This window comes from Uranotaenia lowii, chromosome 3, assembly GCF_029784155.1.
Source record: "Uranotaenia lowii strain MFRU-FL chromosome 3, ASM2978415v1, whole genome shotgun sequence".
NCBI classification, from domain to species: Eukaryota; Metazoa; Arthropoda; class Insecta; order Diptera; family Culicidae; genus Uranotaenia; species Uranotaenia lowii.
Genome location: NC_073693.1, coordinates 322,567,272 through 322,592,959, shown reverse-complemented (window position 1 = coordinate 322,592,959; position 25,688 = coordinate 322,567,272). Strand labels below are relative to the sequence as shown.

General features: G+C 36.4%; 1 protein-coding gene across 4 annotated transcripts in view; it reads right to left on the bottom strand.

Annotated features, from left to right (window-relative positions):
* LOC129751284 (galactosylgalactosylxylosylprotein 3-beta-glucuronosyltransferase P-like) overlaps positions 1–25,688 on the bottom strand; it is a 319,836-nt gene that overhangs the window by 76,178 nt on the left and 217,970 nt on the right. The window contains exon 1 of one of the 4 annotated variants that reach the window (XM_055746686.1): positions 10,097–10,159. The exons of the other annotated variants lie outside the window; for them this stretch is intronic. The gene's annotated coding sequence lies outside the window, so the exon portion shown is untranslated. Of the gene's footprint in view, positions 1–10,096; positions 10,160–25,688 lie in introns of those variants that run through there. 4 annotated transcript variants of the gene reach the window in all.

Here is a 25,688-nt window from a genome sequence, read left to right as displayed (position 1 = left end):
GCCGAAAAAAGAAACATGAAGTTTTGAGCAGCGAAAAGCTTCCAATAAGGATTTTTTTGTGTTTCAAACTATTTATTAAATCGATATAAAATTATCAATTCAGAATCAGGAAAAATCATTCTGATGAAACTTTACATTAAGAATAAAAAGCTAATACATATCTGAAATATAAATAAAAAAGGATCAAGCAATTCATGACTTTATAAGGAATTCATGACTTATTGCAAAATAAGAATTCAGGTTCTTAATCACAGTTAAGATTCTCTTTCGCAAGTTTTTTCCACCCTTAATTTTCCACATTTAATATATGAATTATAAATTTAAAATTAATAACCTATATTAAGAAATTCAAAAACAAAAATTTAAATTTCAGATTTTATTTGATTTAATTCTGTTTGAAATGTATCACATCAAACATTCATATTATGGATGACCATGAAAAATATACAAGTACTGCCAAACAGAAATCGATTATAAAATTTTCATAGTAAGAACATAAATTTAAAAAAAATCTCAATAGTTTTCAGCTGCGATAAATCGATAAAAGAGATAACGAGTTATGACTTTTGCGTTCCCTATGAGGTTTTAAAGCCAAAAAGGAACAAAAAAGTATTTATAATAGTTGTTTCTATATGAAAGAATTGGTGTTGGCGATAGCGATTCAAATTCATCTTCAGAACCCAAAATCTGCATTCAAAACTGTAACACCAGGAAACGAAATTCACAATTTCCGAGGTGCAAAGAATTTGCAAACTGATTTCGATTTATTTAGGACCGGTAAATGCAAATTTGTATTTTTTTTATCAGTTCTTGTCTTCGGTTTAAATTTTGAAAATACAAGGTTCATTGAAAAAATTTGTGCACTTTTTAGCAAAAGTGTCAAATTTGAAAAGATTTAGAAAAAAAGGTTTTAACTTAATGGTCAATTTTCATGAAGACAAAGAGATGAGAATATTGTAGAAATTATAGAAATAAGTAAGTATGTTTCTCATTTTGTAAAATAAGAAGATTATGTAGGGGAAATCTTTATTTTTTTTCCGGAAATTTGTCACTTTTAGGCATTCTTCCCTCTAATCTTTTTCGTTGATTGAATAAAGGGTAATGAAAAGATCTTACAGCTGTTTGTTGTACATTTAGATAAGTTGCTTCATCAATTATCATTAATCGATTTCACTCTAAGCTGCTTAGTTTTAAAATTACTTAAAGCCAGAAAATACGAAGGGAGAGAAATAATCTGACAAAAAAAATCCAGTTTGGGACTCAAAAATCATCTAAAATTAGTTTGCCTCGGTTTTAATTTTTTTTTCTTGTGAATTAAAACTATCCTCTTATCATTCCACTATATTTTCGACAACAAGGCAATCATGCTAAACAGTCAGGAGATCTTTTAGTGATTTTTAACCAACATTCCTGGATTTCAAGATCTTCAGCAATTATGTCACTGATACTGCTTTCAGCTAATCTACACAATAAAATTGAAATTTTAAGTTAAAATTTAGCTTAAGGTTTAATACTCTTAATCTGAAAGCTTGGCTATTTCAATTGTAAATGATTGAGACTCTTCACTAAAGAAAAGTATAAACTTTCAAAATCAATATTAATTCAGAATTTTATTAAAATTAAAAATTATGTGAAATTATTTTATAGGCTATATCGGTGAAATTTATATTCTTTGAGAAAGAATATTTAAGAATTGAAAGATTATAGACGGAAAGAAGATGAGAATAAGATGAAAGATGTTGAAATTGAGTGGAAGGGTAATTTTAATTTGAAAACTTTTCATCACATTTCATCGATTTGTTCCTCACGGGCCTACTACCTTGCAGTGGTTTTGATAATCGGATATTCTACATAACTTATATTTAAAGTGATGATTTTATATATTGTGTTTTGAAATATGAAAATAATAATACAGTGAAAACCCGATTTTATCACCCCCATGATGAATTTTAGAGTGATAAATCGGGGAGAGTGATAAAATCGGGAGATTTCGAAAAAAATATTTTAATCCGTCATAATCTAATAAATTACTACAAAAATGTATATTAACCCAATAAATCAGTGTAGAGGTTTTGTAGTAGACATTCCCTTTTTTGACATATTACTAGTTATAGGTCTTTTTTACATCAAAACATCATACAATATTGGTTTTACGCATCTTTAAACACCTTTTTTCGACCGGTGTTAGTAGAAAAATTAAATAATCTTTAATGGTTCAAATCCTAATAATCTAGTTATTTCTTTTGGTTATAATTTAATCAAAATAAAAAAAAAATTAATATGCCTGTCACATTTTTCGCCTCTAAAAATTCCTGGACGACTCGAATGATTTTCCAAAACTGGTTCCTCTAGGACCATAGTACTTTGAAATATACAAGGTAGGCTATTCCGCTCTCTTTAAACGTATTGGTAAGAGGCCCCGAAAAATAGTTATGGAAAAAACATGAAAATGTATGAAATTTATCAGAAAATCACATTTTTCTATAAATTGACAAGCATTAAAATTATGAGAAAAATATGCACTGATGCATTTTAATGCAACAAACAATATTTGGCTTATCGACACAGCTAAAAGTAATATGAAATGGGCTTTTTGTCGATTTAAAATCAAAATTTGGTGATATTTTTACCTTGTGTGACCTTTTTCCTGTGCGATTTGAATAAAAATTCAAACAAATTGACTTTTCATCACAGAAATATGTACTTTATTAGATCATTTATAAATTTTTTAACATACTCAGAAGAAAATATTACATTGCTTGCTTTCAACAAAGAGGGACGGCGATGAAAATTTAATTTGAATGCTTATTATCTATGGTTCAGATCCGAAATCCAACGCAAAAAAATGTTCCCGATGAGCTTGAAGAACCAAGCCTAAATCTGAAGCCCTTTTCAAAAGAATCGAATGGCTATCGGTGGAGAAATTAATATTTTTTATAACCATTCTATATAAAACCGCCAAATTTTCATAACTATTTTTGTTAGTATGCAAGCATGCTGTGTACATACACGGAGCTTTAAAGTGAGGTTAAGCGCAATGGCCTACCTGTTATTTTCGATGTACTATGCTCTAGGACTTCGTACCAGCAGTACCCAAATTTTCAGCCGAAATGTCTGTTCCTCTTAAACCTGTGTTGTTACTGGATAATTGCTCAGCACATCATATGAATGATGAGCTAAAAAGCGATGATGGTTTGATAACTATTTTTTATGCCTCCAAATGTGACTGCAGTGATTCAACCCATGGACCAGAATGTAATTCAGAACTGTAAACTAAAATATCGTCAAAAACTTTTGCTACATGTCATGGCTCGCAAAATCGATATCGATCAAAGCTTGAAGAGCATAACGTTGAGGGATTTATGTTTCTGGATGCATGATGCTTGGAGTGAAATAAAGCGTACAGTAATGCAGTAGTTGTGGAAGAAAATTGGAATTATTTTGAATAACGAACTCGTTGACGAAGATGGTGTTCCCTTGATCCATTTGATTGATGTAAACAACCGGGATGAAACTATTTTGCCACAGGACCCCGAGGAGAGATATGCAAGTAAAGCTTTTACGGATGAAGAAATTCTGAACATGACGCTGGATGATCAGTCAGAGAGATCAGAGAGATTGCTTTGAAGAAAGCTCAAATATATAAAACACAGCCTTAAGATTACTTGAATATGTTCTTTTATACCATTATAATTGTATTCAACAACTTGGATTAACAAAAAACCTGTCAAAAAAAATCTTGATACGTCCCAGATCAATCATCTTCACTTTCAATATCGATGCAATCATCTATCAGTTTTGTCCCTTCAGAATGATTTCAACCTCAAGATGTTCAGCGGAAATGAAAAAAAGGCGATATTTAGTATTTTTGCGTTGAATAAAAAATGATGACAAAATCGGGTGAAAAAATGAGACAAAATCGGGGGTAGACAAAATCGGGGGCAGACAAAATCGGTGTGTGACAAAATCGGGTTTTCACTGTACTAAATTTCCAAATCACGATTCATTAAAATACCACAATGAAGAATTTAATGCCCGTTAGTTATGTTTGTTAATTAGTTATCTAGAGACGAAACAGCCAAAGGCTGAAAGTCTGTTTAATATAGACAAAAAAAATTAGTTTATCGGCCTTATCTGTGAAAAGTAAAATACTTCCAAAAAAATTTAAAATATCAGAGGTCTAATACTTAGAAGCTAAGGCAAAGAATGAAGATGCCGACCGTGGCCTAGAGGATAGCGTTCCAGTCTTCTAAGCAAGAGGTCATGAGATCGAATCTCGGTCACGGCATACATAGTACTCTTTCTGTGGGCTGGTGGTGTTAGCATTAGCAAGATGCTAGCCATTATGTCCTTGAAAGATGTACGCTTTAGTCTTAAGTAGAATTTAGATCTCTTCAAAGAAACATGAAGTTTCACTGAGATCCTATATGTGTGTGTTCGTTTTTTTAAAAAAAAAAGATAGCTTGATAATTTTTTTTCTCAACAACGTGTTTTTCTTTGAAAAAATTGGATTTGAGTATAACGAAAAATTCTATAAAGAGCTCTTAAAGTGACAATTTAGAAATACAAGATATACCAACAAATAAAAAACATTATCAACATTTTTTGCAGAGAATATTATAGATTCGCTGGTTGGTTTATAAAAGGATGTGTAAGTTGTTTAGAAGCATATTGAAATGAATATATAGAGAAACTTTGATAAAGTTTTTACTATTCATCTCTTGTTTCATACTTTTTAAGATACATGTTGTTCAGTGAAATTCATGGGGGAAAGAGAGCAGTGTGCAGCTTATATTGTAGGCTCATTGCCAACTGACAATCTTCGCCCCCACCCCCCCCGCAACCCCTCCTCCTCCTTTCGCTCACTCAAATGATCATTTTTCACCAGATATTAACGTTCCTTTATATTGAGTGATTTTTGATAATTGGAAAATCACCCCCCCCCAAGAGCCAGCTCTAGGACCGCCCCTGCTTCAGAGTATTGATAATTATCGGATCAGTCTATATGAAATCAAAGTAAAGTGGATAAGTAAAGCAAACTACGTTCTAGACTGTGTTCAAAAAATGTATTTTAAAATCAAGTCCGTATTCGGCTGGATTTACTTGCATAATTAAAAAAAAAAACAATTGTATTGAAGTTTTTCACTTTTTTTAGCTAGCTTTAGATAAACGGTTTTTGTGAGTTTAAAAAACGATTTAAACGCTGCTGACGTTTTCGTTTGAAAAAAAAATCAGGTGTTTTTTCCTCACTTTCGTGTCGATTTTGAAAATAATCACTGGATACAGCTTTGTCCGGATTTTGTGTTGTTTTTCAGTGTTTAGTAGAACTTTTCATAAAACGTCAGTTAAACCTTGAAAAAATGAAAAAAAAAGATGAACATTTTCTCGGTCCCCCGAAAGCTAAATCTTGCACTCCATTAAAGTAATCGTATTTGAGAGAACCTGAATGATTTAAAAAAAAAGAGAGATATTTTAAAATAAAATAGAAAGCCAAAAAAAGTTTTTACCACTAAGCACAAATACAAAAATACCCAACCCACCAAGCAAAGCCTAGCAGCCACATCCTAAGCCCAAACACGCGTAAATAACAACTTTTCACACCAAACCTAAACAGGCGATCAGCAGAGGCACAGGAAGCACCCATTTGTCACAAAGCCGACACCAATCGGAGCATAAAATTACTTTTGTTTTAAATCATCATCAGAGCAATGGCTGCCATCATCAAGCCCCATCATCATTATTATCATCAGTAGCAGAAGCAACTTTGTTCCATCATCAGGCTCCTCATATGCCTGGATGTCATTCTCGGTCGAAGAGTTGAGCGAAAGCGTTCATCAGCCAACAGCCGAGGAAAATTGTGCAAAAGCCATGCTGCTGGAAAGGCTGTTAGCTAATGTGACCCCTTCCTTCTTCCTCCATTTTGAAGCATTTCCAATCCTTCCTTACTAACCATAATCGACAATGCATGGTTTATATGCCGGGAATCCGTTAAAAATACCTATTCACGAAATTCAAAACTCGAATTTTAATAAAGTCATACTTAGTCGAAATTCATTGTATATGTATAAGAATATCACATTTCTAGTTTTTTTAATTTTACAATTTTTAATGTTAAATGTTTTATACCTAGAATAAAATTAAAAAAACTGTTTACCATTTTTCCCGTTTACAGTCAGTGGAGGAGGTTAGCAGTTGATCGAAATTTGATGGAATGGCAAAGTTCTGCTCATTTGGTTGATTGTGATGGGTTTTCTCTATACAGTAAGCAATTTATAACCGATACACGTTTATCGCTACCGGTGTGAAATAATTTGAGTGGAATAAACGGCCGATGATTGTTTTAGCTGCGATAAATAGAAACTGAGCTGCGTCTTGTCACTCTCCTCAGACTGATTAATCCTTGAATTTCTCATTTAAATATTTGCTAGTGCTAGTGAAATATGAGTTACGGAAACTTTTGACATTCTCACACTGCTGGGAAATAACTTTCATGTCGTTCAAAATCAAACGAACTGTGAAATACCTACTCGATTGGATAACGTCGAAAGTCGCACGAGAGCTTTTAACAAAAAAAAAACTCAATACGAGCTTGAGCGAATAAGATTGACATAGATAGGGGATGGCAAATTAGGGGAAACTTAAGAGGAAAAGTTTTGTCGCTGAAAGAGTTGTTTGGGGATGACTAAGTTTGGTATGTTGGTTGTTGACAAGGGTTGAACTTGTTTAACATAAAAAAAAAATAAATTTACCATATCCATGAAAAGCTTTTAATTTCTGTTTAAGTTTTAGACAAATCCGTTAACGGAAACTTTTAACTCAACACTTTTTTCGATATCTAAGGTAAGACCTTGCAAGTTGCTTCTATCAAGCCCTGATTTATTTTAACCAAAAAATTAACTGTATAAAATTTTGAATTCGTTACAACCGTCAAATGCCGTTGAGTTTAAATGGAGAGCTCATAAATTCGAACATTTAAAAAATGATATTAGCTTTTCGGTGTCAAGATCATAAAGATAAAAAATTCTTTTTCCTCGTTGGGTTCATATAAGAAATATCTCTGTTTATAGAGAGACGGAAAAAGTCAATCTAATTCTAATTTAAAGTTTTATTTAAAGGAAATGTCATAATTTAAATTTTTAACATTCGGAACAGCTCTACAGTAATGCCGAGATAACTATCCCTACAAAGTTAATATGTATTTAGGTCAATTAAAAAGCATCCAAGATGTTCAACGAGTTCGTCATTATTGTGTCAGTGATTTGATGCATGGCCGTAGGAACGGGGTGGATTCGACCCCATGAGGGTCGAAAAAATGTTCTCTAAACTCAAAATTTTAAATTCTTGATAAAATTTTGATAAACGACTAAAGTGAACCAAGAGTAACCATCTCGACTAAGAACTATGGGCAAAACCTCAAAATCTTATCCAAAGTCCAAAATTCTATTACGATTTTTCAAAACTTTTCTCACTTGTTGATAGATACTGGCTGAACATTGTAATCGAAAAACGCTTTCAAAAGTTATTCGCAAAAGAGGTTGATCCATGAATTTTGGGCGTAGTCCTTAGTCTCGAGTATTGATCGAGTTTTCAATAAAATTAGACTCACAAAAGTTGCCTGATTACCTGGATTTTTCCCGATTGTTTTGACTCTTTTGAATCATAGAAAAATTTCCCAAACGACTTTTTAACAAAGTTTATCCGAATAAACTGGCTGGTGTGTTTCGATGAAGGAAAAAAAATTGTAAAATTCCTAAATTTGCCTATATATCGCCCAGATTTTGGGTTGTAAACTTTGAAACCGAATGCCCAGATTTTCCCTGCCCGGATTAGTGCGGAAAAATATTTGGTGAGCTTAGGTTTGATTCATTTACGATGTTCATTTTTTTTGGTTTCATTTTTTTTTTAATAAAAATTAGTTGTCTGTGACCGGATTGTGGAATCTGTACCCAGTTTATTATTCTTGATTTTCAGTTCGGTTCTTCATTGGGGAAAAACCCTGATTCGAATCTTGGTTTTTCGTTGAAAACAAAATAAGATTCATTTTCCATGTTCGAGACTCATCGTTCTGGATTATAAAAAATGTACACTGAGGTTTTTTTTACGCGGGGGTTCGTACCGCGTAAAAAAAACGCGTTAATTCAAAAATCCGCGTGAAAAAAACGGCGTTAATTCGAAAACCCGCGTAAAAAAACCTCGTTAATTCGAATATCCGCGTAAAAAACCCCGTTATTCGAAAATCGACGTAAAAATACATTTTAATTAAAAAATCTGCGCAAAAAAGCACGTTACTAAAAAACGCGTAAGAACCATAATTATTTAAAATTTTTGTACAATGATAGTTTATTTTTAAGATGAAAAAAATTAATAAGATTAATAGAACAGTAGAATATAGTGAAGCTTATTTGACAGTGTGGAATTCAGTTTGTCTCATGTCTCATGTCTCATGTCTCAAGTCTCATGTCCCATGTCTCAAGTCTCAGGTCTCATGTCTCATGTCTAAGGTCTCATGTCTCATGTCTCAAGTCTCATGTCTCATGTCTCATGTCTCATGTCTCATGTCTCAGGTCTCATGTCTCAGGTCTCATGTCTCAGGTCTCATGTCTCAGGTCTCATGTCTCAGGTCTCAGGACTCATGTCTTATGTCTCATTTCTCATGATTTTTAACTGTGGAACGGCACAATAGACGGCACTGTTTCAAGTCGATTTCCAACGTATTTTTTGGATGTCAACATTTGAAATTGTACAAACTTTTTTGTTTGAGCTTGTACGTCTGGTTTCTGTTCCTAAACGTATGGGCCGCTTCAAACTAAGAATTGTTAAAAATTAGTTTCCAGATCTTCACTATCAGAGTCCATATCTGCCCTGTTTGCGTCTTAGTTACTCAATAAGAATAACTTTCTGTTCAGATTTAATGATCGCCATGTTACTAATAGCCCTACGCTTGTTAACAAATAGTTTAGCCTGTTAATTTTATGATGATGAATGTGAAATAGACCTCGTTATATTTTGTCGGTTTTTAAACGATTATTTTAGAAAAGTGCATCACAGATCGTTAGGAAGTTTCTCCCAGAATCTTCGGAAGAGGGACGAATACAAACCAGTTTCAAAGTTCTTGAAGTTTGGAGAGTTTAAGCTGACTTCAGTTTGCCCATCACTTCGTATCCGCCAAAATTGGCTTTACGTGAACGTGAGTTACAATTTTTGAATTAAAGTTGCGTAACGCTGGGCATACTTCTCCCTCTTCTCCTAATATTTGTTCAATTTTAACTTATTTTTGTATCTGTCTTTATCACTTTTTTATTTTTTTTTTATTTTTATGTCATTTTAACGAATTGTCAACTTTTGTCAAGCAGGTTTGTGGCATTATGTAGTCATTTTTTTGTTTAATATTAAATTCATCCATTTTTGTCATTCTTGTTTTTTTTGCAATTTTATGCACTCGTGGTGTTAATTTTAAGTCTTTTTGATTAATTTTTGTTCAATGTTTATGTTATTTTTAAACAATTTTAATGTTATTATTTTATCATTTTTGTTTCGTTCTGTGTCATTTTGCTATCGTATTTGTGTAGTAGTTATTCTATATACAGTTGTGCAATTTGACGATTTTATTTTTGTTTTTTGTCATTTATGTGTTATTTCTGGAAAAGTATAATTGTATGCATTGTATGAAAATATTTTGATTATTTATTTTTGTGTTTTTTTCAAACATTTTTCAAATACTATAATATTGTTATAATCATTTTTTTTACTTTGTGGTATTACTGTGTTACTTTATTGACATTTTTGTATCTTTTAGGTGATATTTTTTTGTAATTTTTAAGTCGTTTGTGTAAATTTTTGAGTTATTTTTTATCATTATAGTGTCAATTTGTCTTTATTTTCATTTATGTAATTTTTGTCATGTCTTTCTATTTTATCATTTTTTTATTTTTGTGGTTGTGATTGATTGTCCATTAGAAAGCAATTCCTAATAATCTCACGTTTATGGCAGATTTTTTTAAATTTTTTCCTGGATTGGGGTTTCTTCAAATAGTATTTTTCTTTTCTTCAAATGAAAACCCAAACCTAACGAAACCTCCTTGATTAACTAGCTTACCAATTACGAAAAGGCTGAGAAAGTTGCAGCATCCCAAATCCCGAATCCAAATCTGCGAAGCCACAAAAAAATCCGTCTAGGTACCTGTAAGTTAAAGAAGAGAGACAAGAAAATGGGAAATTGTTAGTTGCGTGTATCCTTTTTCGGATGAAAACTGACAAATAAAGATAAAGCGCCGGAAGGCTCCTGTAGTTATGGCTGCCAAAATGTATCCCTCCCAATGACTGCCTGCCATACAAACAGCCGGAGGGCCCAAAAATCCCGAGAATGGACTAAATTGAATTTCATGCTTCGAAACTTTTAGCCAACACTCGGTTAGTAGTGAATAAAGAAAAAAAACTCCGATTTTTTTTTTTTTTTTTGTTTCGATTATAGTCGTTTTACCATCATTATGGCATTCGCGACTTTATCAACGTTGCAGTTGGCGGATCGTTATTGAAAAACTTATCCGGTACAACTGTGTTCGATGTTTACTCTTGGGCTCGAACTCGCGGACATCTGCTCAGGAGACAACAGACTTGCCAACTGAGCTATATCACAAGCCCAGAAAAACTCCGATTCAATCCTTGGGTCACCTAAAAAAACTCGACCGTAAACGATGACTTGAATTTTTTTTGCTTCGCTTGAAGTTGGAAAAGAGAATTTGGGCAGGTGTACCCCTCACCCTTTGAAAATCCTTATTTTAAGTAGTATGAAATATATTTGTTTAATTATTAAGAAAAATAAAAACAACTCAGATAGGATTTTAACTGAATAATTCATTGTGTAATTTAGTTATAAATCTTTTTTTTTTTTCCTTTCTTCTCAACATTTTTAAACAAGTACTTTTTGATCCACACTACCCTCAATTAAGTATTCCTTTAGAATACTCACATTTCATGAGATGAACCTTTTTTTTTCGTTTCAAATTTACATTCATAAAGTTTGAAACAAAAATATCCTTTAAGTCCAAATTCTCAATTTTATCGATCTCTCCAAGTTCTATTTTGTTTATTTTTCTTCAATTAAAAACTCATTCAATGGATATATTTTGTTCTTTCTAATAATATGTTCAATCACTCCACAGTTCCACAGTTCAAAATAATGAGAATTTATCAAAAATACAAAACAATTTAATTGGCCCCTTCGATATTCATAATCACAACACATTCAAACGAGATAATTAGCCGATGGAATCGTAAATGGGCTATCGGACACCAATTTACTTCCAAATTTACGCTCATTTGAACTCGTTCTAGATTTTGATCTCCCAAAACAATGCCAGCCAAAATACGAACAGGCAACGTAAGAACAACGATAAATTGGGCTGCCCCAAAACAACTCGCAAACAAAATGCAGCCACCTGGGTATGGGGGGCGGGAGCCGGTGAAAAAAATGAAGGTGAAAATACTTTTTTCGTATTTTCATTCACGAAAGGAATAATTAATTGGCCCATGGGCCCGGGCGGTTAATGTATATTAAATGCACTGTGGGATACTGAGGCCATATTCATTTTGATGTTTCAAGTTGAATGAATCGTTGTGGTGAGGTTGTGAGCGGTTTTCTCTTAGCTTGACAAATATGTAATTAAAAAAAAATCATCACCTGCTTAAATGCAGGAGCTTTTCAAAATGATTTTCAAAGTTCCGATAATTTTCAAGCTTTGGTTGTGAACAAGTCTTTATATTTAAAATTTAAAAAAAGTAAAAAACACACTTTAGAAATATAAATTTTCAAAGGAAATAACCCTGAAATTCATTAAAAACATTTTGCCTATGGAATCTCCATGTTCTTAAACTAGAAAAATATTTAAATTTCTTAAAAAACTTAAATATTATTCAGAGTGGAGTCTTTAAGTTATTACTCGATTCCTCATTTTTTTTTCGTAGGTACTATAGAGATCAGATGAAGGATATAAAAAAATAAATTAGTTTTGGTTAAAATAAAATAAAATAATAGTTGTATTCGGCAACACTGAGGATATTTAAAATAAAATAAATTCCTATGGCTACGTTTGTTATTTTGGCAACACTAGCAAAACATACAAAACAAAGTCAGTCATTGATCTATTCTTGCACAGCAAAAATTATTTCCTGTAAAATTACGCAAATGTCCTGTAACAAAAAGGAGCAGGGCATTAACCGTTATTTAACAGGTCGAAAAACAAATTACGTGACATTTAATTTTTAGTGTACAACTTTTTTACAGGACATTTGTTGTAATAATAAATGAATCTTCGTTTACTTTCTAGGAAAACGATTTAAAAATACAGATTTTGTTAATTACAAGTTGATTTATTTAAAGGTTGCAGTTTCAGTGACACGAAATAGTCAAAAAAAATTTCTGTGAGTGATCGGCAGACGTGTCTGCGTGAATCTCTGAATTGAGATTAGCAAGAATCGTAAAATCACGACAATGACGAGACAGAAAGCACAGAATGTCAAGGCTGCTGTTACGAAAAATTTGGTTTAGCCTCCGGTAGAAAGACGGATTCGCACAGGGAGCGCATTTTTAAAGGCGACTGCTACAACAAAATTTCTTCCTGATTCTACCCCTGAGAAAAGACGGATTGGCTTGGAAAGCGCGGATTTTTAAGGCTGCTGCTTCGAAAAAAAAAATGTTTTCGATTTGGCCACCGGTAAACAAATGGATTGGCACAGGAAGCGCAGAATTGAAAAGCTACTTCAACGAACAAAATTGTTTTTGATTTGGCCCCTGGAAAAAGACGGATTGGCTTAGGAAGCGCAGATTTTAAGGCTACTGCTGCTGATTGTTTGTTGTGGTTGGGCCTTCCGGTAGAAAAATACGGATTGACTTAGCAAGTGCAGATTTTTCAGGCTTAGGAAGCGCAGATTTTGAATGCTGCTGCTGATTGTTTGTTTGATTTGGCCTTCCGATGGATAAAGACGGATTGGCTTAGGAAGCGCAGATTTTTAATGCTGCTGCTTCGAAAAAAAAATGTTTTCGATTCGGCCTTCGGTAAACATATGGATTAGCACAGGAAGCGCAGAATTTAAAGGCTACTTCAACGAACAAAATTGTTTTTGATTTGGCCCCTGGAAAAAGACGGATTGGCTTAGGAAGTGCATATTTTAAAAGCTGCTGCTGCTGATTGATAGTTTGATTTTACCTTCCGATGGATTAAGACGGAATGGGCTTAAGAAGTGCAGATTTTCAAGACGGCTGCTGCAGATTGCTTATTTTGATTTGGCCCTCTGGTGGAAAAAGACGGAACTGGCTTAGGAAGTGCAGATTTTTAGGCTGCTGCTGCTGAATGTGCGTTGTATAAAAATGGATTGGCTATGGAAGCGCAGATTTTAAGGCTGTTGCTATGGATTGTTTGTTGTGATTTGGCCTGTTTTTGGAAAAAGACGGATTGGCTTAGGAAGTGCAGATTTTAAAGGCTACTGCTGCTGATTGTTTGTTTTATATGACCTCTCAGTGGAAAAAGGCGGCATTGACTTAGGAAGCAAAGATTTTGAAGGCTGCTGCTGGTGATTGTTTGTTTTGATTTGGCTTTCCGGTGGAAAAAAAACACGAAATTGACTCATGAAGCGGAGGTTTTAAAGGCTGCTGCTGATGTTTTGATGTTCTGATTGGGCCTCCCGGTGGAAATAGATGGAATTGGCTTAGGAAGCGCAGATTTTCAAGGCTGCTGCTGTTGATTATTTTGTTTGATTAGGTTTTTCGGTGGAAAAAGACGGAATTGGCTTAGGAATCGCAGATTTTGAAGGCTGCTGCTGCTGATTGATTGTTTGATTTGGCCTTTGGGTGGATGAAGACGGAATGGGCTTAGGAAGCGCAGATTTTCAAAACTGTTTGTTTTGATTTCTGACCTTTGATAGAAAATACAGATTGGCTTAGTAAGCACAGATTTTAAGGCTGCTGCTTCTGATTGATTGTTTTAATTGGGCCTTAAGGTGGAAAAAGACGGATTGGCATAGAAAGCGCAAATTTAAAGGCTGCTGTTGCTGATTGTAAGTTTTGATTTGGCCTTTAGGTGGATTAAGACGGAATGGGCTCAGGAAGCGCAGATTTTCAAGACTGCTGCCGCTGATTATTTATTTTGATTTGGACTTAAGGTGGAAAAAGACGGATTGGCTTGGGAAGCGCAGATTTTAGGCAAGTTTCTGCTGATTGTTTGTTAAGTAGAATTGAGATGAAGAATATTTGAAAAATATAATTTTATTATAGAGTTTTGTACATTTTGTTTTAGAGTTAAACTTATGTCCGTTTATAAAAGTTTTCATTAAGAATAGAGGTGAAATGAATTGAAGAGATGAAGGATATGCAGAAAATAAATATATTTTTTTAAGTTGAAAAGCTTGGGCTAAGAATCGTAAAGTTACGACAGGTACTTAGTTCGTTACCTAGAATTCATTAAATTAAAAATGTTAATTGAAAGAAAGCAACTAGAAATTTATTAGAAGTGGCAAAACAAGAAGCCCAAACAGTGCAAATCCAAAGTTTTTAATTGGTTTTAAAGTAAATGATACCAAAGAATTTTTATTTTGCTGAATATTTATAACTTTTGAGACTTTTTCAAACCTTGATATCAAATGTCTTAATATATCCATAGTATTTTTTTTCTTCGTTTCTGTTTTTTTTTTTTTTAATAAACCAACATTCAATCCGCAGCTGTGAGATGAGACAAATGAGACACTGAGGACATTCATGAATTTCAAAAGTTTAGATACAAAATTAATTATATTTGCAATTTTTATCTATCTTTACTTTTTTCTCAGTTCATGTCGTGATTTTCAGTATCAAAAGAAAAAAAATGTAATTCCGGAAAAAAAATATTATTTTATAAATTGTGACACTCTTGACAAATTTCTCAAAGCAGAATAAGTAAATCTTATTAAAAAATTGGTTCACTGCTCAAATCACTCTTGAAGCATTTAATATCTTATGCATAATTTAAAAAAAAGTCTGTTAAAGGTTATATGGAAAAAGTTTATTCCGGTCCGATTGCAAGATATCTTTAAAAAAAATTTAAATTTCTCCGATTTCTTCACATTTTTTTACGAACCAAGACCTGAAAATAGTATCTAGGCTTTTTTCAAAATTTAATTTTGAGTTTTGGAACTTAATTCTTATTTCTGTCTAATGAAAAAGAATTTAAAGGTTCGTTAGTTTTCAAATCCCTCCGACTTGAGAGAGGAAGAGCTTCTACATAAAATTAACATCAAATATGATAACCCTGACAGTTTTTAATGAATTCAATCGAATTTGCTACTCAAATAAACTTGACATAATCACTCGCTCGTCAGTCGGACGCATGTTGGACTGGAATTTTCTTGTTGTTCTGCATTGCCACTCTTCATTTTCAAATTCATGAGCATAAAATTTGTGAGTATGTTAAGTTAATTTCCAAAAAAATGTCTGCTGTTAATTTTTCTAGCATATCAGTCACATTTTTTTAGAAACGAGCGATATTTATTTCTACTCCGACGTTTCGGTGTTGTTTAACACCATCCTCAGGGATTAAAATTGTCGTTGTTTCACATCAAGCACAGAAACATTGACCATTTTAATCCCTGATGATGGTGTTAAACGACACCGAAACGTCGAAGTAGAAAAAATATCGTAAGTTTCTAAAAAATGTGTTTTATATGCCGGAAAAATTTACATTAAAATATACAGTCCACTTTTAAAAATTTATTTTAAATTCAAACAAATTTACATGCATCTAAAGATTCAGTGTCCAACAGCACCAGGCCATCTCACATCATCACAGATTAAACGCATTTTTTTCTGCTTCCTGCCCATATCTGAAACTGAATCAACCAATTGGGGCGAGCTGAGGTGCTGCTGCCGAACCGAGCCCAGGTGATGCGAATAATTAATGCTAAACGGAACTCATTACGATTGGATAATGACAAGCAGCAGCTTGACGAATGTCAGCAAAGCATTCGCAGTCGGATCGGATTTGTTTAATTTATTTTATTTTGCATTCTGATCCGTACCCTCCCATGCCCCTGGTTGAGAGAGATTCAGGGAAGTGAAGTGGGGGGGCTTCAATATTGAGCTAGATTTGATGGATTATTCTTCTTTTTCTGTGTTTGTTTTCGCGTTTTCCTAGCAGTCCGTCCCTCGGTTTGGCACGTGATTGAGTCGAGATTTAGTTTTTCATTCATTTGTTTACGAGCTCCGGTCAGTTTAATTCATCTGTAGGTGTTAAGTGGGTCATGCTGGTGGCAGGTGTCATTTAATGAGAAGGCTGTGGATCAGCGATTGATCATTTTGTATAAATTTTGAATGAAAAATGTACACTGCCAAATTTTGGAAATTGTTGATAAACAACGTTTTTGCCTAATACCGAATCGTATAAATTTCATCAGCTATATCAGAGAATTTTCGCTCTTCAAAAAGAGCGTAGATTTTCTCCCCTTAGTCAGTTGTTGATTCTTTTTTATGATTCGTTGATGAGAATCCCCCCTCATTGAGCGAAATGTAATCAGCCAGCCAGCCAGCCCAGTTGTTGTAATTAGCGAACAAGTGTGAACGAATTCTGGCCGTTTGTACGCAAATGAAGTGCAATTGTTTGATTTCCTCTAACCTTAACTCTGGCTGTATGTTAATGAGTTACAATTTAGATGAGGTTTGTTGGAAATTCAAGGTTGAAATATGGGTAGTATCAATTTATTGCAGTTTGTATAAAAATCAAAACAAGATAAAAAAGATATGGATAGAAAACAGAATCTCCGAAAAACTAAACGAACATATTCAAAGTTGCTCAAAGCAAAAAAAAAGTGGTGAGACTATAAAAACCAGAAAAGAAATCAAATTTGAATGCAAAAAAGGCCGAAAATAAAACTGAAGCATGAAGATTGAAGAATGAAGATTGAAGATTGATCATTGAAGATAGAAGATTGAAGATTGAAGATTGAAGATTGAAGATTGAAGATTGAAGATTGAAGATTGAAGATTGAAGATTGAAGATTGAAGATTGAAGATTGAAGATTGAAGATTGAAGATTGAAGATTGAAGATTGAAGATTGAAGATTGAAGATTGAAGATTGAAGATTGAAGATTGAAGATTGAAGATTGAAGATTGAAGATTGAAGATTGAAGATTGAAGATTGAAGATTGAAGATTGAAGATTGAAGATTGAAGATTGAAGATTGAAGATTGAAGATTGAAGATTGAAGATTGAAGATTGAAGATTGAAGATTGAAGATTGAAGATTGAAGATTGAAGATTGAAGATTGAAGATTGAAGATTGAAGATTGAAGATTGAAGATTGAAGATTGAAGATTGAAGATTGAAGATTGAAGATTGAAGATTGAAGATTGAAGATTGAAGATTGAAGATTGAAGATTGAAGATTGAAGATTGAAGATTGAAGAATGAAGATTGAAGATTGAAGATTGAAGATTGAAGATTGAAGATTGAAGATTGAAGATTGAAGACTGAAGATTGAAGATTGAAGACTGAAGATTTCGATAACTTTGACAATTTTGACAATTTTGACAATTTTGACAATTTTGACAATTTTGACAATTTTGACAATTTTGACAATTTTGACAATTTTGACAATTTTGACAATTTTGACAATTTCGACAATTTTGACAATTTTGACAATTTTGACAATTTTGACAATTTTGACAATTTTGACAATTTTGACAATTTTGACAATTTTGACAATTTTGACAATTTTGACAATTTTGACAATTTTGACAATTTTGACAATTTTGACAATTTTGACAATTTTGACAATTTGACAATTTTGACAATTTTGACAATTTTGACAATTTTGACAATTTTGACAATTTTGACAATTTTGACAATTTTGACAATTTTGACAATTTTGACAATTTTGACAATTTTGACAATTTCTACAATTTTGACAATTTTGACAATTTTGGCAATTTTGACAATTTTGACATTTTTAACAATTTTGACAATTTTGACAATTTTGACAATTTTGACAATTTTGACAATTTTGACAATTTTGACAATTTTGACAATTTTGACAATTTTGACAATTTTGACAATTTTGACAATTTTGACAATTTTGACAATTTTGACAATTTTGACAATTTTGACAATTTTGGCAATTTTGACAATTTTGACAATTTTGACAATTTTGACAATTTTGACAATTTTGACAATTTTGACAATTTTGACAATTTTGACAATTTTGACAATTTTGACAATTTTGACAATTTTGACAATTTTGACAATTTTGACAATTTTGACAATTTTGACAATTTTGACAATTTTGACAATTTTGACAATTTTGACAATTTTGACAATTTTGACAATTTTGACAATTTTGACAATTTTGACAATTTTGACAATTTTGACAATTTTGACAATTTTGAAAATTTTGACAATTTTGACAATTTTGGCAATTTTGACAATTTTGACAATTTTGACAATTTTGACAATTTCGACAATTTCAACAATTTTGACAAATTTGAAAATTAGTACAATTTTAGTTGTTCACAAGCCTTATTTGTTCTAAATTCATTCAAACGTCGTCATTACAGTATGATTCCACTACGTGGTGATGATGTATAATTAAATCGTTCCATCACTCAACCATAGAAAAATGCGCAGAAGTGTGATTGTCAATCAATTCGATTGGCCCTCAAAATAGAATTCAATTTTAAACAGCTGCTCGTTTGCCCAAACCAACAGCAATTTAGTTTACCCTCAGCTCGTTCCTCCTATAAAGTCTCCGAGGACCGATTTGATCAATTTTGGCCCGGCCACAAACGCTTATGGTCAAGGATTTTCTTCTTTTGGCGCTAACGTCGTCGATTGCAGTGATTCATTCATTCGCTAAAGCTACCAACAAACTGAACGAAAAAATAATCGAAGCGAAATCTTACCATGGAGAGTAATCTAGCTACTGCCACCAAAACGGTGGAGCAGGGCTGATTCTTGACATTTTCTCAAAATGGTCCCAAGAAATGATGAAACGAGATGTCGGAAGCGGATGCTGCGGAAAGACGCTTGAGTGCACGTGTGCGATCAGATGTTAAATTGATGCCAAAAAGCTCTTTTCAATTTACACCAGATGCTACCTTCCCTGAGGGCTCAGCAGAAGAGGCACCGCGTTTCAGCTTGAGCTGGGATGGATAAAAATACCTTCATTTTCCGGGACATCATCCTCCACACCAATCTAGGTTGGTGGATGCGGTTTGAGAAGCGGCTGGCTGGTATCGATTATGATGGGCCAAAGGTCCCGTGGGAAATTGCATCCGGTGTTCCGGGGAAAAAATTGTCACCTACCCTGCTCTGCTCTTCCTGCTGCTTCTTCTCCTTCAAGAGTGATGAGCCACGCCGTTCCATGGGGAAATATTCATTTTGCTAACTGGCACCTTAGCACCTGTGAGATCGAGTGGAAATTGCCATTGCGGAGGGAGGCTGGGATGACTTTCAAGTTGTGGGCAGAAAAAATGTTCTGGCCTTGGGCTGAAGTGATGCTTTTAGTTTAATTAGTGGGCCCAAGGTGGGTTATTTTATTTAGCAAATCAATAGACAAGTGTTTTCCAAGGAAATACTGTCCATGTTGACACGTGCGCCTGTCCTATGACATTATTTGATTCTTAGGAGAATTTAAAAGCGAATGAATACAGCTTCTATCGGGAGAAAACATATGTACCTACATAATATCGAAGCAATTTATAATAGGAATTTTCAGTTTTCACATTACAAAATCTGATTTTAGGGGAGTTACCAAAATGATAAACATATTACACATAAAAAAAGCTTCATAATTCAACCAGATCCTTCAATCGGATTGAATTGTGCCAATTTACACTTGACTTCCATATATCCTGCATTAGGATTTTTTCGTGGCTGTGATTACTCCCAAGGGGTCGAATAGGATAATCACCAACTGAAGAACTTGACGCTTATTGGTAATGATGTGTACGGCTAGCAGCGCATGAGGGTCATCACGAAATTCATTTCCGAACACGAAGACGTTTACGTTTTGCCGTAGAACCAGAAAGACCTTTCGTGGAGCTTTCGCCGTCGTAACTAATTTCTCGAAAAACCTCGACAGAATTCGATTATCATGACGGGTTTTGGAAGCAAGCTGCACCATCCACCGTGTCCACAACTTCCACAATTCGATCGATCTCCTGATCTACCTCTTTCTTCTATATTGAAAGACGTTTCTCCAGGCATTGCAAGTGATGTTCGGCCCTCGAGCTACGGTATGGGGAAAATTACATCCTTCACTAGAGATTGCCAAAATCAACCGCGATGCATATTGTGTAAACAGGCGGATGACAATGCCCACAAAACTGGTGGCTTGGACTGCCTGGCATACAAAAAGGCAAGCCAGTAAAATTGGATGTGATCCAGCTAAATCTGAACCATAGCTAAATGCCACAGCTTCTGCTAAAGCAAACGTTGGAACCATATAGAATTCCGTATGGAAATGGTAATTGAGCAGCAGATAGGTCTGGCTAAGCTACTGACTACGTCACGGGGCGTTTTCACATTCGGGAGATTGCAAAAATTAACGGCATCTTCTACTGCAGCAACTATGCTCAGCCAAGATAGACGATCGAGGAGTTCAACACAATGTTTGATTAACTTGCCCAAGAATTGGCAGGGAAGGCCGCTGTAGTGCTAGGAGGAGGCTTTACTGTGTTACACTGAAGCTGCCAGCACTCATTGCAAGCGTGGAATACCAGACAGAACGTCAGTGATTGATGTCACAATCGCGAGCCCATATTCTAAAACCTAAATGAACTAGAGTGTGTGTGAAGACTACATGCACAGCAATCACCAAGCGATACGCTATAGCATAGTAGGCCGAAATCCTGTTGCAAGGCAACCGCCGATCCAAGAAACTATAAACATGCACTAGTGGTGTGTGACATGAATATGCCCAGAAGAAGTATATCAAGTAGTGGCGACGACCGACTTACTGGTGGACTGCGTGTTAGCTGCCTTAAATAAATCCAGGCGGTGAGCTCTACGGGCGAGAAAAGATGGCGACAGAGAATCGAGAGGTGCCGATCATCGCCAGAGTAGCACTCAAGCGAGTTATCAGGACGAGCACCGCTACAGAGAACTGTGCCAGTGCTTAGACGACAACCCGTGGAAATTGAAGGAGATTGTTGCGCATCTTATCTTGCAGCAGTGACCACTAGCCCTGTATGACGCGGGAGTTCACGACATCGAGCCAGTAACGAGTAGAACGCGCTCTCTACGATGGAAGCTGCGGGGATAAGACTATACTTTCTTCGCAGTCGAACTCATAGGGGGAAGAGTATTCACGCCGCGGAATACTCTCGGGTAGAGTGACTTCACGTTGTCGGCAGGTGAGTCACTCGAGTCGGTGTAGGATGACGTCTTCGCCGGGAATCATCCGAGTAGTTTCGTAAAACCCTGGACGTATGCTGTGACAGGCGCGGGTCCAGGATAAACTGCTCTAGATCGGGAACCGACGAGCAAAAAGTAGAGGGTCCCTAGCCAAACCAAGCGGATCCAAGATCTCGAGTCATTAGAGAAGAGGTCATTGGTCTCTAGCAGTGGTCTCGAACAGAGACGGAGTGCAAGATAAATAGTCGTGGAAACCAAGCGAGCCTCGAGTTACGAGTAAAAGCCGGACATCGAGTCGTCGTCGAGTCGACCAATTGCACCCATGGACCCAAAGTAGCACACTAGGGAGACGCGGTGGCTCGCCGTACCTTGGAATGCAATCCGTAAAAAGGATTTACCACCTGGGTGATCAACTAATAAAAAAAGACCTATTTGTCTTTTTTTTTTAGTTTGTAACCACAGGTGGTAAATCCCGGTTTACGGATTGTATTCCAAGGCACGGCGGGCCACCGCGTCCCCCCAGTTTGCTACTCTGGGTCCATGGGTACAATGGGAAGACTCATGATATACTCAGTGTATACCCCTTACTCCCTAAACTCCACCTGGGGCCGCAGACCTGGTTCCCACCTCGACTGTTTAGTACACTATGCTTCAATAGTGGGAGGTCTATTCGCGCTAATGCGCTCCAAGGCAATACTCATTAACGAGACCACTTTCAGCAAAACCTCTCATCCTTACGACTTGACGCCTGAACTCTCCTCTAACAACTTGAGAACCGACATCTCCTCGCAATGACTCGAGATTCCCACACAAACCTCTCCACTTCGCGACTTGAGGCCTGATCTCTCCTCTAACGACTTGAGATCCGACCCCTCCTCGCATCGACTCGAGGTTTACCTCTCCTCTGCACGATTCAAGGCCCGAGCTCTCCTCTATCAACTTGAAATCTGACCTCTCCTCGTAATGACTCGAGGTGACCACTTGTACCCCTCCTCTTGTTGGTAAGGGACCTGATCCCTCCTCTTACGACTCGAGACCCGACCCCTTATCATAAAGACTCGGGGTTGACCACACAAATCTCTCTGCCTGAAGGTTTGAGGCCTGACCTCTCCTCTAGCGACTCGAGGACCGACCTCTTATCTTCAGGGTTCGAGGTTTGCCACCTTGCCCGTCGTGTGCCTGATCGAGAGCAGCTTATCCTAGACACGCGCCTGTCACGGCACACGCGCGGGACCTATTTGTCTATTGGATACCCTTGGTAAACTACTAGAGAGAAAAATCTTCACCAGACTAACTATCTGCACAGAAGGTGGAAATAGGCTGTCAAACATATAGTTCTGTTTTCGGATAGGGAGATCCACAGTGGACGCCATCCGAATGGTGACAGAGTACGCGAAACGTGCATATCAAAAGAAAATAGCAGGTGTTTCGTGAAGATCGACGTGAAAAATGCCTCCAACGACTCCAAGCTGGGAAGCTTTTGTCAAAGCGCTTCACATGATGCGTGTTCCCAATGCCCTCTGCAGCATAATAGGAAATATTTTTGAAAATTGCGTCGGGTTACTATCTACTGCCCTAATAGCGGGTGTTCCACAGGATTGCATACTTGGAGCTGTGCTTTGGAATGTCATGAATAATGAGGTGTTAACGCTGAAACTACTCGGCGGATATACAGACGATATCGTGTTCATGATCACCAGCGATACAATCGAGGAGGTAGAATACCTTACAACGGTGTCTGTAGACGGCCCACCATAAAACCGAAATATTACTCGTGACCATCAAAAGGGTTCTGCCGCACATGGCGATTACTGTTGAAAGACACACCACATCTTCGAAATAGCTGCTGAAATACCTCGGAGTAATGGTCGACAGCCGCTTAAGTTTCGGTGCACATTTCGAATATTGTTGTGTTGTGATAGTGCGTCAAAAGTCATCGACTCATTCGCGTCTACAACACGATGGAGCGGCCTGGAGCTCTGCCCTAGAGGTGGAGTGCAACAGATCAAGATTCCGGAGCGTACATCGGCTGACAGCCATGCGAGTTTGTCATCGCGGGCATGATTTCCATCGACATCACTCTGGCGAAAATAAAGAATCTTATGTAGCAAGAGCCGTTAGGGAAGTGCGTAAAGCTCAGCGAGCAACATCAATGCTCAAGTAGCAGGAGCAATGGGACGCATCGAGCAACGCGAGAGTGACACATAGGCTGATCCCGCGGCTTTCAGACTAAGTAAATCGGAAGTTTGTGAGAGGTCTACTTTTACTGTCGCAGTTCTTTTTGGGTCATGGGAGCTTTTAGCGATATCGATTTAGCCTTATCAGCTCGCCATATTGCACAGAATGCGCCAAGCCATCGAGCATCCAAAGGGACCTAACTTCACATATCCCGAAGGGAGTGCATTTTGTGATACCTTGCAAGACTCCTCGAATACGTTGATCCTGGCTGATTTCTGGTGGAGTATGCTATCGTTCAACTCGTCGAAATCTTTTACCAATTGGTTGTAGTTAAAAGATTGCTTCGGTAACTCCAAATATGGAGCTGGGTGCACCTTCGTCAGGGCATACCTTTCTCCGCTGTTTGACTTGGATATTGTCAGCTGCACAACGCGAGATGAACCTTCATTTCGTGTTACACTACTTGTCCAAATTAAGCATAGAAGTCAGTCAATACCAGTTCATCGACGACTATGCTTTCGATGAGAGTCAAGTTGGACCCATCATCGAGAAATGCGTGGACCAATAAAAACTTGTAATTCCCATGTAGCATAAACGGAATGACTTTGAAAAGCGTAGAATTGTGTTTGTGTCCAGTTGCACTATACGAAGTTGGAGGAGACCAAGTATCCTGCTCCTGCTCCGGATCTTCCAACAAAGATTTCCTGAATCTCCCGCATTGCGAACCGTTTGGCCTTCCTACCGCAAGCTAAACATGGTCTGGGATCTTCTTTATATTTCGACAAATCGCAGGAAACCTTTCTATGCGTATTGCGAAATCATGCATCTTTTCCTTGGTGAGTTCCGTTTCCGAATTACACCATCCATTGCGAGGTCAGCTAGGGGAAGAACCTTGCAAGTAGCTGTTTTGAGCGAAGACACATAATTGCAGAAATCCCTTAGCGTTTGCTCCGGAACATTGTTTAGGAATTATCGCCTCTAAATGCAGTTTTAACACCAGTTTGGGTAGGAGCTCCGGATTGTATAGATCCCGACCAGGAGAGCATATAAAAATGACTACTCAAACCCATCCCAATGAGATATTATTATCTTATTCAGATACAGCTTTGTTATCAAAATCTTTGTTGTTGTCGTTTCGAAAAAAAATTTATATTTCTCATTTGATACAAACAGTTATTTTTCTGCTTTTGTTGGCATTCTGAAGTTCTTATTCCAAAGCATTAGGTCTGGTTCCGTAGTAGTGTGCGTGCCCGATCAGAAGAGAAAAACAAAATTATTTCAAGATGTGTGTTGCATTTGATTTTATTTTAAGTCATTAGTCTCAAAATTGATACGATTTAAGCGATTGGCAGCATAACCCATCCAAAACCCAACCCTATGTTAAGCAGCGTTAGCGTGTACAAAAAATAAACGCAAAAATAAAGGAAGGATACTGAGCGTGCAAAAAATGAGTGAACGATACGGACCGTGCAGAAACAATGGGTAAACCATACTGAGCGTGCAAACCCGCCAAAACGTCAATCGCGGTTCCGGTGGAAAAATGTTCGGTCGATCGTTGAGTGCGTGCCCCGAGGAAAACTCGATTTTGCCAGCGGAAGAAGCCGGAGGATCCTGAGGCCAGCATTCCAGTAGGAGGTACGTAACCCCGAAATCGCACCCTGGTTGGCGCAAAGGCATTTAAAAAATGCAATTTTATTTGCAGCTTCTACGCGGCAAAAAACTCGGCTACGCCACGTGCTTTTTAGCACAACATTCAGCCAGTCGAATCGAAGGCAAAAAACCCCGGCCAAAAGCCACTTTCAACTTCTCAAACCGGAGAAATCAAATCAGGAGAAGCTCGATTCCCGGGTCAGGAGCCCAGGAGAAGAAAATCAAGCTACAGAAAAGGGTCGCAGAGGTAATTGCGATAAATCGGGAAAGTGGTCTGGCGACTAATACGGGCTTTCGCGAAGGCGGCCCTTTTTCCCCTTTTTACTTTTGTTAGCGAGTTCCTCGCTGGATTCCAAGGAGGTTTCGAGCACTGTACCGGTGGCATAACATCCGTCGTGCATCTCCCGTGGCACAAGCTTCGTCGGGCTACCAGCTCCGACTGCGTTTTCTAAAAGGGTGGTCTGCGCCCAAAGGCAGCAGATTCCGGC